Source organism: Physella acuta, unplaced genomic scaffold, assembly GCF_028476545.2.
Source record: "Physella acuta isolate Inbredline_101_S28 unplaced genomic scaffold, ASM2847654v3 ptg000607l, whole genome shotgun sequence".
In the NCBI taxonomy this organism is placed as follows: Eukaryota; Metazoa; Mollusca; class Gastropoda; family Physidae; genus Physella; species Physella acuta.
This window is the reverse complement of record NW_026732126.1, coordinates 469,623-485,768: the sequence shown is the minus strand read 5'-3', so window position 1 is coordinate 485,768 and position 16,146 is coordinate 469,623. Positions and strand designations below refer to the sequence as shown.

Here is a 16,146-nt window from a genome sequence, read left to right as displayed (position 1 = left end):
TTTAAAACAACTTAAACAGTATTTTGTCAAACGTCAGCGACCACTTTGTTTTGACGTGAGCATTCAACTACTCTGAGCATCGATTCCAAAGTACTCACCCCAGCGCCCAGCGGTGCTAGCTCCTGAAACACGTGCTCACTGCCCCCCCCACCCATTTCTTGTGTGTATGAAACAAGTGCTCACTGCCCCCACAATCTCACCCGCCCCCCATTTGTTGTGTGAATGAAACCAGTGCTCACTCCCCCCCCCCATTTGTTGTGTGAATGAAACCAGTGCTCACTCCCCCCCCCCCCCATTTGTTGTTTGCATGAAACCAGTGCTCACTGCCCCCCCTCCCTCACCCCGCCCCCCCCCCAGTTGTTGTGTGCATGAAACCAGTGCTCACTGCCCCCCCTCCCTCACCCAAACCCCCACCCCCCATTTGTTGTGTGAATGAAACCAGTGCTCACTCCCCCCCCCCATTTGTTGTGTGCATGAAACCAGTGCTCACTGCCCCCCCCCAGTTGTTGTGTGCATGAAACCAGTGCTCACTGCCCCCCCCCCCCCCCCAGTTGTTGTGTGCATGAAACCAGTGATCACCCCCCCCCCCCCAGTTGTTGTGTGCATGAAACCAGTGCTCACTGCCCCCCCCCCAGTTGTTGTGTGCATGAAACCAGTGCTCACTGCCCCCCCCCCCCAGTTGTTGTGTGCATGAAACCAGTGCTCACTGCCCCCCCCCCCAGTTGTTGTGTGCATGAAACCAGTGCTCACTGCCCACCCCCCCCCCCCCCAGTTGTTGTGTGCATGAAACCAGTGATCACTGCCCCCCCCCCCCCATTTGTTGTGTGCATGAAACCAGTGATCACTGCCCCCCCTCCCTCACCCAACCCCCCCCCCCCCCCAGTTGTTGTGTGCATGAAACCAGTGCTCACTGCCCCCCCCCCCCAGTTGTTGTGTGCATGAAACCAGTGCTCACTGCCCCCCCCCCAGTTGTTGTGTGCATGAAACCAGTGCTCACTGCCCCCCCCCCCCAGTTGTTGTGTGCATGAAACCAGTGCTCACTGCCCCCCCCCCAGTTGTTGTGTGCATGAAACCAGTGATCACTGCCCCCCCCCATTTGTTGTGTGCATGAAACCAGTGATCACTGCCCCCCCTCCCTCACCCAACCCCCCCCCCCCCAGTTGTTGTGTGCATGAAACCAGTGCTCACTGCCCCCCCCCCCAGTTGTTGTGTGCATGAAACCAGTGCTCACTGCCCCCCCCCAGTTGTTGTGTGCATGAAACCAGTGCTCACTGCCCCCCCCCCCAGTTGTTGTGTGCATGAAACCAGTGCTCACTGCCCCCCCCCAGTTGTTGTGTGCATGAAACCAGTGATCACTGCCCCCCCCCCCATTTGTTGTGTGCATGAAACCAGTGATCACTGCCCCCCCCCCCAGTTGTTGTGTGCATGAAACCAGTGATCACTGCCCCCCCCCCAGTTGTTGTGTGAATGAAACCAGTGCTCACTGCCCACCCCCCCCCCCCCCCAGTTGTTGTGTGCATGAAACCAGTGATCACTGCCCCCCCCCCCCATTTGTTGTGTGCATGAAACCAGTGATCACTGCCCCCCCTCCCTCACCCAACCCCCCCCCCAGTTGTTGTGTGCATGAAACCAGTGCTCACTGCCCCCCTCCCTCACCCCGCCCCCCCCCCCCCCATTTGTTGTATGCATGAAACCAGTGCTCACTGTCCCACCCTGTTGTTGTATGCTGACAAAAACATCCATCTAACGCTAGCAATTTAGATGCCACAAAATCAATAAGAAAAATGTTTTGATTAACAAAACGCTGAATTTATATTCTCCACCCAAACCAGTTTAGACACGATGTTGCACTTTGGGTGAAGTGAAACGACACGATTAAACTTTTTATTCCTGGGTCGGACTCGTGACTGCATGACCAGAGTGTCTTCCAGGCGACTCTTCGGGAAGGCTCCACCCCCCCCCCCCCCCCCAAATGAGACGGAATTTATATAGTAATCATACTTTTGCTAGTGTCCGCCGCCCCGGAAAATGTAGACCGCCCCCCACCCCCCCCCCCCCCCCCCGAAAATATCAAGTGCCCCCCGGAGAAAAAAGTCTGGAAAACAAAGGCGGCTGGGCATATTGCAGACCACACTTTACTTTCATATGCCGCTATCATTGAAAAATTGGAACAACACTTCATCTGCCCAGTGTGTCTTGAGCACGAACGAGAAAAGTTGTTGAAGCTGTTCCAAAACTTGGAATGTTGTAACTATTTCCCTGGTAAATTGCAAATAACCACTGAACACTATTTCGTATAATGGTCAAAGTAAAAAGATGCTGATGTGCTGACGTTATAGTTCTCGCGGTGAGGAAACGCTCTTGGTACCACGCAGTGCCGGCGCCAGGTTATTTAGTGCCCTAGGCAAAACGTATTAACACGCCCCTTCCACACAAATTAATTACTAAAACATATGTATAAGAAAACAATTAATTAAAAGTGACATATTAATTTATTATCAATTGCATACACGTTATAAGTAGACATTAAAATCAAATTTTACTTGCCTCCTTCGTCGCAAAAGTTTGTACTAATTCCTTCAATTCCAGTTTGCAAGCGTAATCACATTCTATTGAAATTGTTGCTAAATCCACAAGTCTACTTTGTACTTTACGACATAGTCCCCCCCCCCCCACCACCTCACCCCACCTTAGAAAATTTCAAGAGCTCCTCCCCCCTCTCCCGGGAGAAATAAGTCTGGAAAAAACATTAAAAACCCACAGTTTTTGTAGTGTTGGGCTCTCTACAGACCTCCCATGCTTGACTGTCTTTAGGTAAAATTTAAAAATGTCTATTTTGTGTGATTATGTAATGATTTTTTTTTTTTGAAAAATAATAGTTTACAAATGTTATAGATTACAATCGTTATATATGAACTACATTAGGAGAGGGTGAAAATGTGAACAAGAAACTTAATTAATTAGATTATTAAAATGCGACTAAGACGATTTTAGACGCATTTGTTGTATTTGTATATCTACTAACATTAAGTATTGCAATATACAACGGCTGCTGATGTATTTGTTTTTCAAGTTGATAATGCAAGAAAACCTACCAAACTATTTTGTTTGGAACTTCTGCTCTGTATAATTTTTACAAAAGAAAATAATAACTTAAAGTTCTATTTATAAGTAAGTGGTCAACCTAAGGTGCAAGAATTTGAAATTAATGTAAATTTAAGCAACGAATGATCTCCCATTTCAAAATCCAAACACCAAAATTTCATTCAAGGGAAATAACTGTCACAAGAATAGCTAAATTAACCGATTGTAACTAAGACATGCTTGAAAAACACAATAAATCACTTTAAATTTCATTACGTAATGAATATAACAAAACTTTTTATTAAATATGTAATTGTGTCAACAAAATATATTGTACAAATTGACTACTTAACTGTAGGTTTTGTTTGAAAGTCTAATCAGGATAGCTTTATTATAATATACTTCTAATTAATTTTGATGACATTCGGACTTTTCATTTTAAAAAATTTGCTGGAGTTAATAAAATTTTGAATTATTTAATGAACTTTTTTTTATAGACAACTAGATACGTTAATCAGTCATAATGCATCGCAGGACAAAATTGACAAAGTAGAATCAGAATTAAACAAAATACAAACACATAGACACAAGGGAGCGCTAATACGTAGTAGAATAGACATGATAGGCAACGAAGACCCCTCCCATTACAACACAATTTTGGAAAAAATACACTGCAACAGTAAACAGATATGTAGCATAACAGATGACGACGGGACTATAACAAATAACCTGGAAAGTATAAAACGTCAGTTTACTTTATACTATCAAAACCTCTTCAATAAGGAAGATACAGACTATAAAATACAAGAACATTATCTTAAGTACACAACAAGGCTAGACAACAATGACTGTACCAAAATCAACGCGCCAATTACTAAAGAGGAAATATCCAAGACTATAGACGGACTTAAACTAAATAAAGCTCCAGGACCAGACGGACTGGTCAGCAGTATAGCATACCAGGTAGAAACATACACAACCACACGCACTTAATCAGAGACATCATACATTATAGCACGCAGAAAGACACACAACTAGCGATTCTTAGCATCGACCAACAGAAAGCGTTCGACAGAGTAGTTTTTAAATGGTTAATAAAAACAATAGATGCTTACAACCTAGGACACTATTTTAAAACATGGATAAAAATAATATATAACAATGCACATAGTCATTTATTAATAAACAACAGTGTTACAAGCGCTTTTCACATACAGAAATCAGTTAGACAAGGTTGTCCTTTATCTCCCCTACAATACATCCTAAGCTTAGAACCCCTACTAGAAAACATTAGACAGGACAACTCGATTAAAGGACTGTACATTCCAAACACGGTAGGCAAGAAAATACTTGCATACGCAGACGACACTACTTTCTTAGTACAAACAGAAAAAGCAATACAGACTGTAATAGAAAAATTCAACAACTTTGGGAAAGGGAGCGGGGGAAAAATAAACGCAGAAAAATCAAAAGTAATGGGTATAGGTAAATGGAAAGGTAAAGATAACTATCACATAGACATAACAATAACTGACAAACTCAAAATTTATGGAATAACCTATACTAGCGATCCCACAATAAACGACCAAGAAACTTAACTGAAAAATAAAATAAATCACAATCTGGAAAAATACCAATACTGCAATACAACCATTTTTGCCAGAGCTGCATTAGTAAACAGATATATCATTCCAAAAATAATTTTCGTAGCGACGAACTCTACAATACCCAACTCATTTATTAAAAAAACAAACAAGCACATTAGAGAGTTCATTTTCAAAAATACGATTAGAAACATTAGTCACAAAACCTTAATACAAAATAAATTAAATGGAGGTATAGGGCTACACGACATTCAAACTAAAATAAACACGCTCCAATTAAAACACCTGGATAGAATAAGGATAGAACCACATTATCATCCATTAGCACAATACTACGTTGGGTTAAACATAAAGAGCATTTTAAAATTAAACATCATAACACCACACTATGGGGGAAATGACATAGGCAGCTTTTATAAAGAAACGCTAGCAACATTCCAAGGAAACAAAAGCATTATTGGGGAAGACACAAAAAAAAAATATACGACATCCTAATCAAACAACAAGCGACACCCTTATACACGAGAAATAGTTGGGCCAGGGAACACAATATAATAGACATTAAAGATACATTTAGAAACCTACATAATAAACGCATTACACCAAAAGAAAGGGAAATAGCATACAGACTGATTTTTAACACAACTCCAGTTTCACGAAATACAAAGTCAAATCAAAATGTTAAAATAACATGTCAAACGTGTAAACAAAATATACAAGAAACTGAGAAACACATTTATTTAGATTGTATATTAGTACAGAAAACAAAGCAAACACTTGCGAAAATATTAAACACCACCAATCAAACAGCCACAACAAATAAAGCAATCACACTTAATTTAATTAACACGACTAGACAAAGAACAGAAGACGAAAACAGACTAGTAGCAATGGCTATTTATAGATCGACTATATGGCAAATTAGGAATAAAGTCAGATATTTTTTCACAAAATACACGGACATCGAGTTAAAAGAAATATTTCAAGCAAAGCTAAGACATTGACTGGGAACTCTCACTTAACTGAGAAAAAAAAAAGAAATATACAGGAAAGAAATAAATAAAGTATTAATTTTAATTTAGACAGTCTCAAGCCAAACATCACTCGATCAGCCCCCAAGTAAATTAACATTAGAACAGTCTTCTGTTTCCCGGGTTTTAAAATGCACAACCTGAATGGTAGAAAGAGATACCCACCTCAACCCCCCCCCCCCCCCCCCACCCAACCGGACTGGCGCACATTTCAAGGTAGCGTGCCCTCATTGCCAAGGGTCAATTTTATGTCATGGAAAGTTTTGGAATGATAGATCAGTACGTGATTACAGAGACACTTCTCCCACAGTCGTTTCTATTTCTGTTCATGGGTGGCTACAGTGTGAACTTTTGACTCCGCAGCACACTAAACTAAGCAGTGAAGAGAAACCTAGTTTGCACACCTTATTTTAATCTAGTTCTTATGCCATTTTATTTTGTCCCTTTGATTATTATATATGCAATTGATGTTCATTGTTCATGTCTTTGATGCTATGTAAAATCTATCAAATATATTATTATTACTGATTTAAATGTTTAAAACAATTGAATTAATAAAAATAAGAATAAAATAAAAATCTACCCCCTCCTCTCTCCCCCTCTATCCACTTTACCCCCAGACATGATAACCCCACAATCCCATTAACTGTTCCAACGACCCCACCACCCACCGCAACATCAATATCCAGAACTTATTTAAACTTCTAAATCTTGTCTCTTTCCCTCATCTTTCACACTGCAACCTTTTGAAAACTCAATGTGACCACTACAACACCCTTTCAACTAGTCAACTTAAGTTGTTTCCCTACATAGAAAATGCTTCACTGTCCCATTGACCCTCTCTGAAAAATTTCCTTTCCTCTCCCCACCCAGACTTCTGACACTTTCATTTGACCTTCACCCCTTTTACTGTCATCCTTTGCAATTTTTTTTTATAATCAAATACATGACATCATGTAAATATTCATTATGTACATTTGCAAAACCTTTCGTTTTCATTTGGCGTTCAAAATTATGTTAAAAAATTTGATGTTGATGTACTTGTTTTAATTGCAAATAAAAGTATTTAAAAAAAAAAGAATTATTTAATGTACTAAATGTGACGAAAACTGTGTAAAATAACTATGTTTTTGACTATTTTACTATGAATGTATGTTACCAAAGACAATCGCTTACAAAGAAATGTTTAATGTTAATTGCTTTAGTAAACTTTAGTTGAAAATAAAAGTATTTAATAAATATAATTTAGGATAAATAAATCAAATACGTGAACTATTTAAGACATTGCAATAATTATTGATTAAATGTAAAAAATTATAATTTGAAAAAAAATAAAGTTTACGGTTAGTTATAAATTCCAACCTATATAATATTATATATTAACGAGCCGACCCGCGGCATATCATATGCCGCTATTTAATTGTTTTATTTTCTACTTTTCAGTAATTTGTAATTTGTGAATTCGACAGTACCAATGCTGCCACTGAAAATATTTGCTTTAAAACACTTTCAGTAGGTCGTTAAGAACGATACTACCCCCACCCTCCTTTCCCCTAACCCCTACCCCCACCCTCCTTTCCCCAAACCCCTACCCTACCCTACACCCGCCCCCCCCCCTTCCCCGTGAAAGCAGCCTCCTCTTGGTTACCTCTCCTAAGTTTAAAATAGTTTCAAACTAAATTATCTGCCCCTAATAACCGTCATTAAACCCGACTCTACGAATGTAAACATTTAGCGTGAACCACAGCTCAACAGACCATGTAGGGGTGGGGTGGTAGGGAGTGCGCTTACAGCTTGTTTTCAAGCGTCTCCCATAAGAGAATTATATATAGAGAGAGATACTTTAAGAGTGGTAATATAGATTCCTAAAAAACTAAAGATTTCTCACATAGAGAACGCCTACCTTTCTTTGTAGTATGTTCCGTACTGAATTGAAATAATCTAACTGACGATAAACTCGACTATTCGATATACTCTACTACATTGACAACACATATCAAACTTCGATACCTAAACATAACTAGACTCGATACTCCAGAACTACTATACCACCTCGATTAACTTCACCAAGCTCTACAAATGGTACTACCAATCAACAAAAATTTACTTGGACCTACTACTTCATGATAACAGTCATCACACTTCGATACCTTAATACCGCAAGACTCGATACTCCCGAACTACAGAACTACGATACCTCATCACCTACATTCTCCTTTCTCTATTAACAATCAGATTCCATTAGACCTACAACTACACAACAGCTAAATAAAAAATACGACACATTAACACTTTATACCTACGAAACCATATCAGCAACAGCCTTTCGCCGTTACTCCCAAATCTAAATGATTCATCAAACTTACCAAACAAGTACAATACTTTGAACACCCCGTCATTACAAAACTCTATACACCAGGACAGATTTCTAAATCAAAGTCAGAGAAAACGAGACTTACATTAAAATTAGATAACCGTTTGAAATGTTCGAAATGTAAATTACGGATGTATTTAATCGTTTTCTACATCAATTATGTGACACCAAAATAAAAAGGCAAAGTGACTGATGAAAAGCGAGGTGGGGTTGTATTCTCACCATCGCGAATAAATGTAGGCATATATAGGCCTATTTTGTGGGATGGGACGCAAAATTGATAGTTCGTCCTGGGTGCCGAAATAGATCGCTACTCCTTTGTATATTACCACCCATAGTTCATAGGGAGGGCGCCCTATAGGGCGACCGCCTAGTTCGACTTATTGGTAGCGCCGGTCCTGGTCATATGTTTATGTGTAGAGGGGGCAGGGTTGGGTTCATTGTGTCAATTGCAAGGCATTTACCAATATGTTAGAGCTAATTTCAAATTAGGGATTTCATATAGCTAAATACATATACCTAAAGAATATTCTTTTTCCCAAGCTTTTGTATGTCTTCTATGATTTTCTAATTTGTGATTGTAATTTCCAAGTATGTGTATGGATGTCAATACCCCCATAATCAAATCTGTGGGCGCCCATAATTAATGCAATCCGTATGCGGACCGTTAATTATGATTAAATTATTCTCTTCTCCTGCCTGAAGATTAATCTAAAACAAAGACTGGTGTGATTAAAATGTCTATATTTACCCAGGTCAATATATAGCTGATACCCCCCCCCCACACACAAAATATATAACCTGCTCAGGTTCTAGTTTGCTGTTTCATCAGCTAAATGCTAAATACCTCCAGTCAACAATACTAATTCACCGACACAACCCACAATGTTGTAAATCTGCTACACGTAAGAAAAATACCACCACGGGGTCGAATTTCATGAGTTTATTTGCAAACTTCACAAATATAACTGCATATTATTTGTGTGTGTGTTGTTGTTTTTTTTTTTATCAACGTAACTGGCATCAAGCCTCGCTCTCAGTTTGAAAACAATGCAAACAAGTTTGAAAAAATCGAATCTTCGGCCCATTAACAACATAAAGCTAACCCCAACGGGGACATTAGTCGGCCACAAATTGAGATGGGCTTGCCACTAGCAACCCGTGATTTAGTTATCCTAACATGGCTTGTCTTTCTTTAAATTGGCTAGACGAGACCATCAGGGTGGGGTGCTACAAGTAGGATAGGGCGCTAATAGTGGGATAGAGCGTTAATAGTAGGATAGGGCGCTAATAGTAGGATAGGGTGCTAACAGTAGGATAGGGCGCTAAAAGTAGGATAGGGCGCTAATAGTGGGATAGAGCGTTAATAGTAGGATAGGGCGCTAATAGTAGGATAGGGTGCTAACAGTAGGATAGGGCGCTAATAGTGGGATAGGGCGCTAATAGTAGGATAGGGCGCTAATAGTAGGATAGGGCGCTAATAGTAGGATAGGGTGCTAACAGTAGGATAGGGCGCTAATAGTGGGATAGGGCGCTAATAGTAGGATAGGGCGCTAATAGTAGGATAGGGCGTTAATAGTAGGATAGAGCGCTAATAGTAGGATAAGGCGTTAAAAGTAAGATATGGCGCACAAGTAGGATAGGGCGCTAATAGTAGGATAGGGCGCTAATAGTAGGATAGGGCGCTAATAGTAGGATAGGGCGTTAATAGTAGGATAGAGCGCTAATAGTAGGATAAGGCGTTAAATGTAAGATATGGCGCACAAGTAGGATAGGGCGCTAATATTAGGATAGGGCGCTAAAAGTAGGATAAGGCGTTAAAAGTAAGATATTATGGCGTACAAGTAGGATAGCGCGCGAATAATATGATAGGGCGTTAATAGTAGGATATGGCGCACAAGTAGGATCGGTTGATACAAGAAGGATAGAGTGCTACATGTGGGATAGGGCGCTAAAAATAAGTAACTAAAAGAAACAAAGTAAAATAGGGCGCTAAAAGTAGATTTGAACGCTACAACTCAAATTTAACGCTGAAACGAGAAGGAAAGTCGCAATCGGAGAGACACAACTATACGGAGAGGTGCTATAAATAGGATATGAAGATAACAAGACAGCACTGAAATAACTGCAGGACAGCTTTTGACAGCCCTGACAAAATGGTTGGATAGACAGCGCTTACATAATGATAGGATAGGTTAGAAACACTTTCATCACTGCATAAAAAAAAAACCACGCCAATTTAGTAGATCTACGAACCAGAAGAAAGCATGCCACTAATTTAATGTATGCCACTAATTACCCTTTAGTTAACGAGTTTTTAAAAATATCTAATTACACCGTTTACATTTTTTCCCAAGCACTCGCCCACACCTCAACAGGCAACGCCATTCATACACGAACTAACAGTTTACTGAAGTCAACTCCGGTTATCTCCCTGCTTCCTGTGGACTTAGTCTCACATTCATTAAAATTCTCAGCTATCATAAGTTGTATGTTAATTTAAACATGCCGATCTGATGCTAGTTTTTTAACGTATGCTAATGTACTGTTTTTACTTTAATGGGGTTGAAATGTGTTTGTTGTGATAAAACTACAACCCACTACAGGCTGATAGTTACAGTTAAAATGATTCTCCAAAATTACACGAACACTGGTATTGCTGCAGTTAACACGGCTGTATTAATGGAGTTAAATACAAGTGAGTTAGAGAGTTTGGCGTTTAATAATAATCATTAAAAAAGTTTTAAAAAACCCACGTTTTCTGATTGAACTAAAAAGTAGAAAATAAATGCTATAGGCCCTACATCACAATAATGCAAGCGATCACTCTACTATAAGCGATCAAAAACGTGGGGCGCCGAAGTAAAAGTTATATTACTATTGATTAGATAATACTATTGACTTTTATTAGGGAGCTTGTAGAGAGTCAACAGTATTAGAAACTGTAAGAAAATCACGGCGCCCCACGTTTTTGCTCGCTTATAGTAGAGTGATCGCTTGCATTATTGTGATGTAGGGCCTATAGCATTTATTTTCTACTTTTTAGTTCAATCAGAAAACGTGGGTTTTTTAAAACTTTTTTAATGATTATTATTTTCTACTTTTTAGTCTTTGTCTGTTTGTTTGCATTAAAATCTTGCTATCGATTTTATCTTTTCACTTTTTTTGGGTAAACGAAGACAACTCGTAAAAAGACAACTCGTAAAAAGACAACTCGTAAAAAGACAACTCGTAAAAAACTCGTTGTTTGAATACGTTACTGACTAGAACACATAGATTTGAACCCGTGTCGAGTGGGATAGCAATCGTGTGCCCAACCACTCGACCATATCGTCTCCCCCAAACTGGCCTACCTCCTGTAAGTTTAAACTCGGTTCAAGCTAAATTCTCTGCCCCTAAGCCTGTGGCGACATGTGATCGTTCGCTTCACTGCGCGCGAGGTACGCGTCGCTGGTTTTTTTTCTAATGGCTAGCAGAGGAGAATTATATATATAGATTATATAGCGGTCTAAAATGCTCAATAAAATGTTTCCATTGATCAATTTAGTAATAATAACAATTGAATATTCAATGGTCATCCAAAAGAAAGCTTCCCTGAAAATTTCAGCGCGCTAGCTAACTGGGAAGTGCCAGAAATTTCGATCGCAAGATTTGATTGGAAAGACAAACACACAAACAGAGAAAGCAAGTTAAAGAAAACGTGGGAAAATACAAGTGAGTTAGAGAGTTTGGCGTTTAAAATACAAGTGAATTAGAGAGTTTGGCGTTTAAAATACAAGTGAGTTAGAGAGTTTGGCGTTTAAAATACAAGTGAGTTAGAGAGTTTGGCGTCTAAAATACAAGTGAGTTAGAGAGTTTGGCGTCTAAAATACAAGTGAGTTAGAGAGTTTAGCGTCTAAAATACAAGTGAGTTAGAGAGTTTGGCGTCTAAAATACAAGTGAGTTAGAGAGTTTGGCGTCTAAAATACAAGTGAGTTAGAGAGTTTAGCGTCTAAAATACAAGTGAGTTAGAGAGTTTGGCGTCTAAAATACAAGTGAGTTAGAGAGTTTGGCGTCTAAAATACAAGTGAGTTAGAGAGTTTAGCGTCTAAAATACAAGTGAGTTAGAGAGTTTGGCATCTAAAATACAAGTGAGTTAGAGAGTTTGGCGTCTAAAATACAAGTGAGTTAGAGAGTTTGGCGTCTAAAATACAAGTGAGTTAGAGAGTTTGGCGTTTAAAATACAAGTGAGTTAGAGAGTTTGGCGTCTAAAATACAAGTGAGTTAGAGAGTTTGGCGTCTAAAATACAAGTGAGTTAGAGAGTTTGGCGTCTAAAATACAAGTGAGTTAGAGAGTTTGGCGTTTAAAATACAAGTGAGTTAGAGAGTTTGGCGTCTAAAATACAAGTGAGTTAGAGAGTTTGGCGTCTAAAATACAAGTGAGTTAGAGAGTTTGGCGTCTAAAATACAAGTGAGTTAGAGAGTTTAGCGTCTAAAATACAAGTGAGTTAGAGAGTTTGGCGTCTAAAATACAAGTGAGTTAGAGAGTTTGGCGTCTAAAATACAAGTGAGTTAGAGAGTTTAGCGTCTAAAATACAAGTGAGTTAGAGAGTTTGGCGTTTAAAATACAAGTGAGTTAGAGAGTTTGGCGTTTAAAATACAAGTGAGTTAGAGAGTTTGGCGTCACCGGTTGAAACATCAGTCTTGCTGTGATAACAAAACGAAGCATTTAATGGGTACTTTTATAAAAATTAAATCTAATCATTTTTTTAAAAAATGTTAGGAGTGAGGATTTTTTTTTTAATGTCTGAAGTAGGCGTGGTTTCATTCTAGGTGAGGGAGTTTTCTCTAGCGCGTTTAGTGGGCGTTTCTTAAGTATGATACATGGGTGTGTCTTTAGAACGAGGAGAGGGGGTTTCTTTCATGTCAAGACAGTATTTTTTCCTCAAAGCTGGAGTGGCCTTTTATTTTTTAGCATAAGTGGGCGTATCGTTAATTTATTAAGGGACGTTTTTTATGGCAGGAGGCGGCGTTTTACATTCTCAGGGAGGGCGTTTCTTTAATGCTAAGATAGTGTTTCCTGAAAGTTGAAGTGGCCGTATCTATGTTAGCAGAGTGGGCGTGTTCTTAATGCCCCCGGGGATGCGGTAATATCATATGGGGGTCGGGAGTTGAACTGGTCCTCAATAGGTAGTACCACCCCACCCCCGGGTTGAACTGGTCCTCAAAGGGTGGCGACACCCCCCCCCCCCCACCCGGGTAGCCACCGATAACAAACAGCGATGTGAAGCTTCGTGTAACAAACTTACTCATTGACATACCTGATTATAACATTTTTATTATTTACAACTTACGCATGCGCAGTTGCTTCGTTTGTAGTTGTAGTACACAATATTTTCGTAAAAAAAAAATATTCTAAAAAAAATAATTTTAAATGGCAATTTGAAATCAAATTCATTATAATAAAGATTATTTCCCATACTGATTTAACTAACAGCCTACAGCGATACCCTACATAGTATACACATATCTAAGAAATAAATTTTCTGAAGAATTCGAATTAAAGAGGAATGCGGGGAAAGCTAAAAAAAAATGAGATAATTCCTGACTGTATTATTTTAACCCTCGTTGAATGCACCCATGTGAACTCACGAAAATCGAATGTTCTAGCAGGCCGATGTAATACTCTTCCATTTCTATCCCCCCACCATCTACCCATCCCCTCCCTCCCGGACCGCCCCTGACGTCCCAATCCGATTGATCATTTCAAATATTGTCTTAACCAAATCAGGCTTTATCAGCGGACTCACGTCGATAATTTGTCTAGAAGAGAGACTTTTTTTTTCATGGCCGTCTCTACTACACTAGAGCTGACATAATATGTATCCTACGTCATACTCAGGCAATGTCTACGTTATACTCTGCTTTATTTCAACGTCATACCCCTGGTTTTGTGTCTACGTCATACTCTGGATGTGTCTATGTCATACCGTAGTTTTGTGTCTACGTCATATCCTGTCTGTATCTAGGTCATTTCCTGGCTATCCGTCTACGTCATAACATTGGCTTCGTATGCACGTCATTCTTTGATAGTGACTACGTCATAACAAAGTTGAGTTACGTCATATCCTAATTGCATACGTTTGTGAAAACCCTACTAACTAGCAAATTAACAACTTTCAAACTGTTGAAAAAAAACCACGCAACATTTCAGCGCATGACGTAGCACCTACACGGTATACTTCGTGACGTCAGGCGGCGCCACAGTGGATACCTAACCTACTGCGTGCCCCCTACACGATATTCCCCTTAACGAGTTCTCTACTTCGTGCTGCCTAAAAAAATCTCCTTCAAATTTAATAAGCCGTGCGTTTCTATAATGAACTAATTAAGTACTCCCCTCATTAAAAAAATGCGCACGCAATTGTTATTTTAGCACTACCGACAACCCCGAAATAGCTTTCACGTTGGCCCAAATCAATTCAAATGACGACACGACTAATTATTTCCTTAACCAATTAGCTTACTGGGTATAAAAGCTAACACATTTTTAAGCTCACGGTAAGCGGGTCAGTTATGAAATGTTTTTTTTTTTTAAGTAAGTTAAATGTAGGTGATAATTAACACATCTAGTCTGACACCTCAAGGTTATTTGAAATTTGCATGAGAATTTGATTATAAAAAATGTGACCTCCTCCCCCCCCCCCCCGGTGAGGTTACTGCCCCTCCCTCCCAGCCTCACCATCCAAACCTACAGATTTAATTCTTCTTTTTATTTTTCTAATGTTTTTAACTCATCGTTTGAAGCTCTCTATGTACCAGTTCGTGTGGCCTTTGTGCACGTACCAGGTTGCGTTTAGTAGGTTCGGTTGCCGGGAGGTTTTTAAAACCTTTCGCTTGTGCTGATGAGGTTTTATGGCAACTTCACAGCCTCAGACAATAATCTGCTGTGGAGTTTATTGCGATTTTCGTTCGCGATGTGTTACTGTCTACAGCTGTTTGAAAGAGAAGTTTTAGTGGTTAACATATAAAGTTAACCGGTAAAGATTTGCAGGTTATTTGTCTAGGCTAGGGGAATTAACGAGATTCGTGAATGTTGAGTTGCGTATTAAAAGTAACTTGGCGGTTCTCGTGGCCGGTTAAGTAGAGTTTACTTGTTTCTGTGACCTCATCATACGAATGGATAGTGTGGTCAGCACTAAGCCCAGCCGCCTTTACTGTCCCTAACGTGAGTCAGATACCAGTCTGTGCTGGTTGTACTGAGGTGCAGACTTTGAAATATAGCCGGGGATCCGAACTCGATACTTTCGTGTTCGCAGTCATGCGCTCTACTATCCTACCATCCCGCCCCAATAGTGCCATTATAATAGCGACTTATAAAATGTGACACCAACGTGACACTCCAACACGTGACACCTACGTGACACTGTAACACGTGACACTGTAATACGTGACTAACACGTGACTCCAACGTGACACCGACGTGACACCGACCAGTGACACCGACCAGTGACACCGACGTAACACAGACCAGTGCCACCAGCCGTAACGAAGACACGTAAACCCCAGACGCTGGCTTAACGACCCCCAGAAGAAAACGCCACCGGACGAGTCAGGACAGACAAACAAAACGCTAAAGATCCCAAAGTGAGTAATCCCGTGTTGGGCCGCGCGACTCCCCTCCACCCCCACCCCCCTCCCCCACCCACGCTACTGTAATCGACGGGATATCTCGCTGCCAGTTTGTGAGGGAGCAACCTACGATCCAGTACCAGTGAGCGAGAGGCTTGCTGCCCTCCTTCCCCCCTCTTTACACAACTTTATTCGCCTTAATAAGTAAGGTGCACCTAGGCATAACAGTGGTTCAATACGGGACTGGAATAGCTCTGCTTGTGGACTGGATTTATTGCTCTGTGTTCTGTGCTGTGGCGGGTACAGGGACTAACCAAGAGAGTTAGAATTGATGCTACACTCTAACAAGGTCGGGCTACAAAGGTCAATCATGACGTCACTAAGTGGTGAGTACGACTTGACCGCTAAATGTCAATTAAGAAATCATGCGAACGCACCCCTC

At 40.2% G+C, this 16,146-nt stretch overlaps 1 protein-coding gene across 5 annotated transcripts in view; it reads left to right on the top strand.

The window, feature by feature from the left end:
* LOC131947781 (potassium/sodium hyperpolarization-activated cyclic nucleotide-gated channel 4) overlaps nucleotides 1–16,146 on the top strand; it is a 200,287-nt gene that overhangs the window by 16,828 nt on the left and 167,313 nt on the right. For 4 of the 5 annotated variants that reach the window (XM_059309088.1, XM_059309089.1, XM_059309085.1 and 1 more), the window contains exon 1: nucleotides 15,868–16,090. The exons of the other annotated variant lie outside the window; for it this stretch is intronic. The gene's annotated coding sequence lies outside the window, so the exon portion shown is untranslated. Of the gene's footprint in view, nucleotides 1–15,867; nucleotides 16,091–16,146 lie in introns of those variants that run through there. 5 annotated transcript variants of the gene reach the window in all.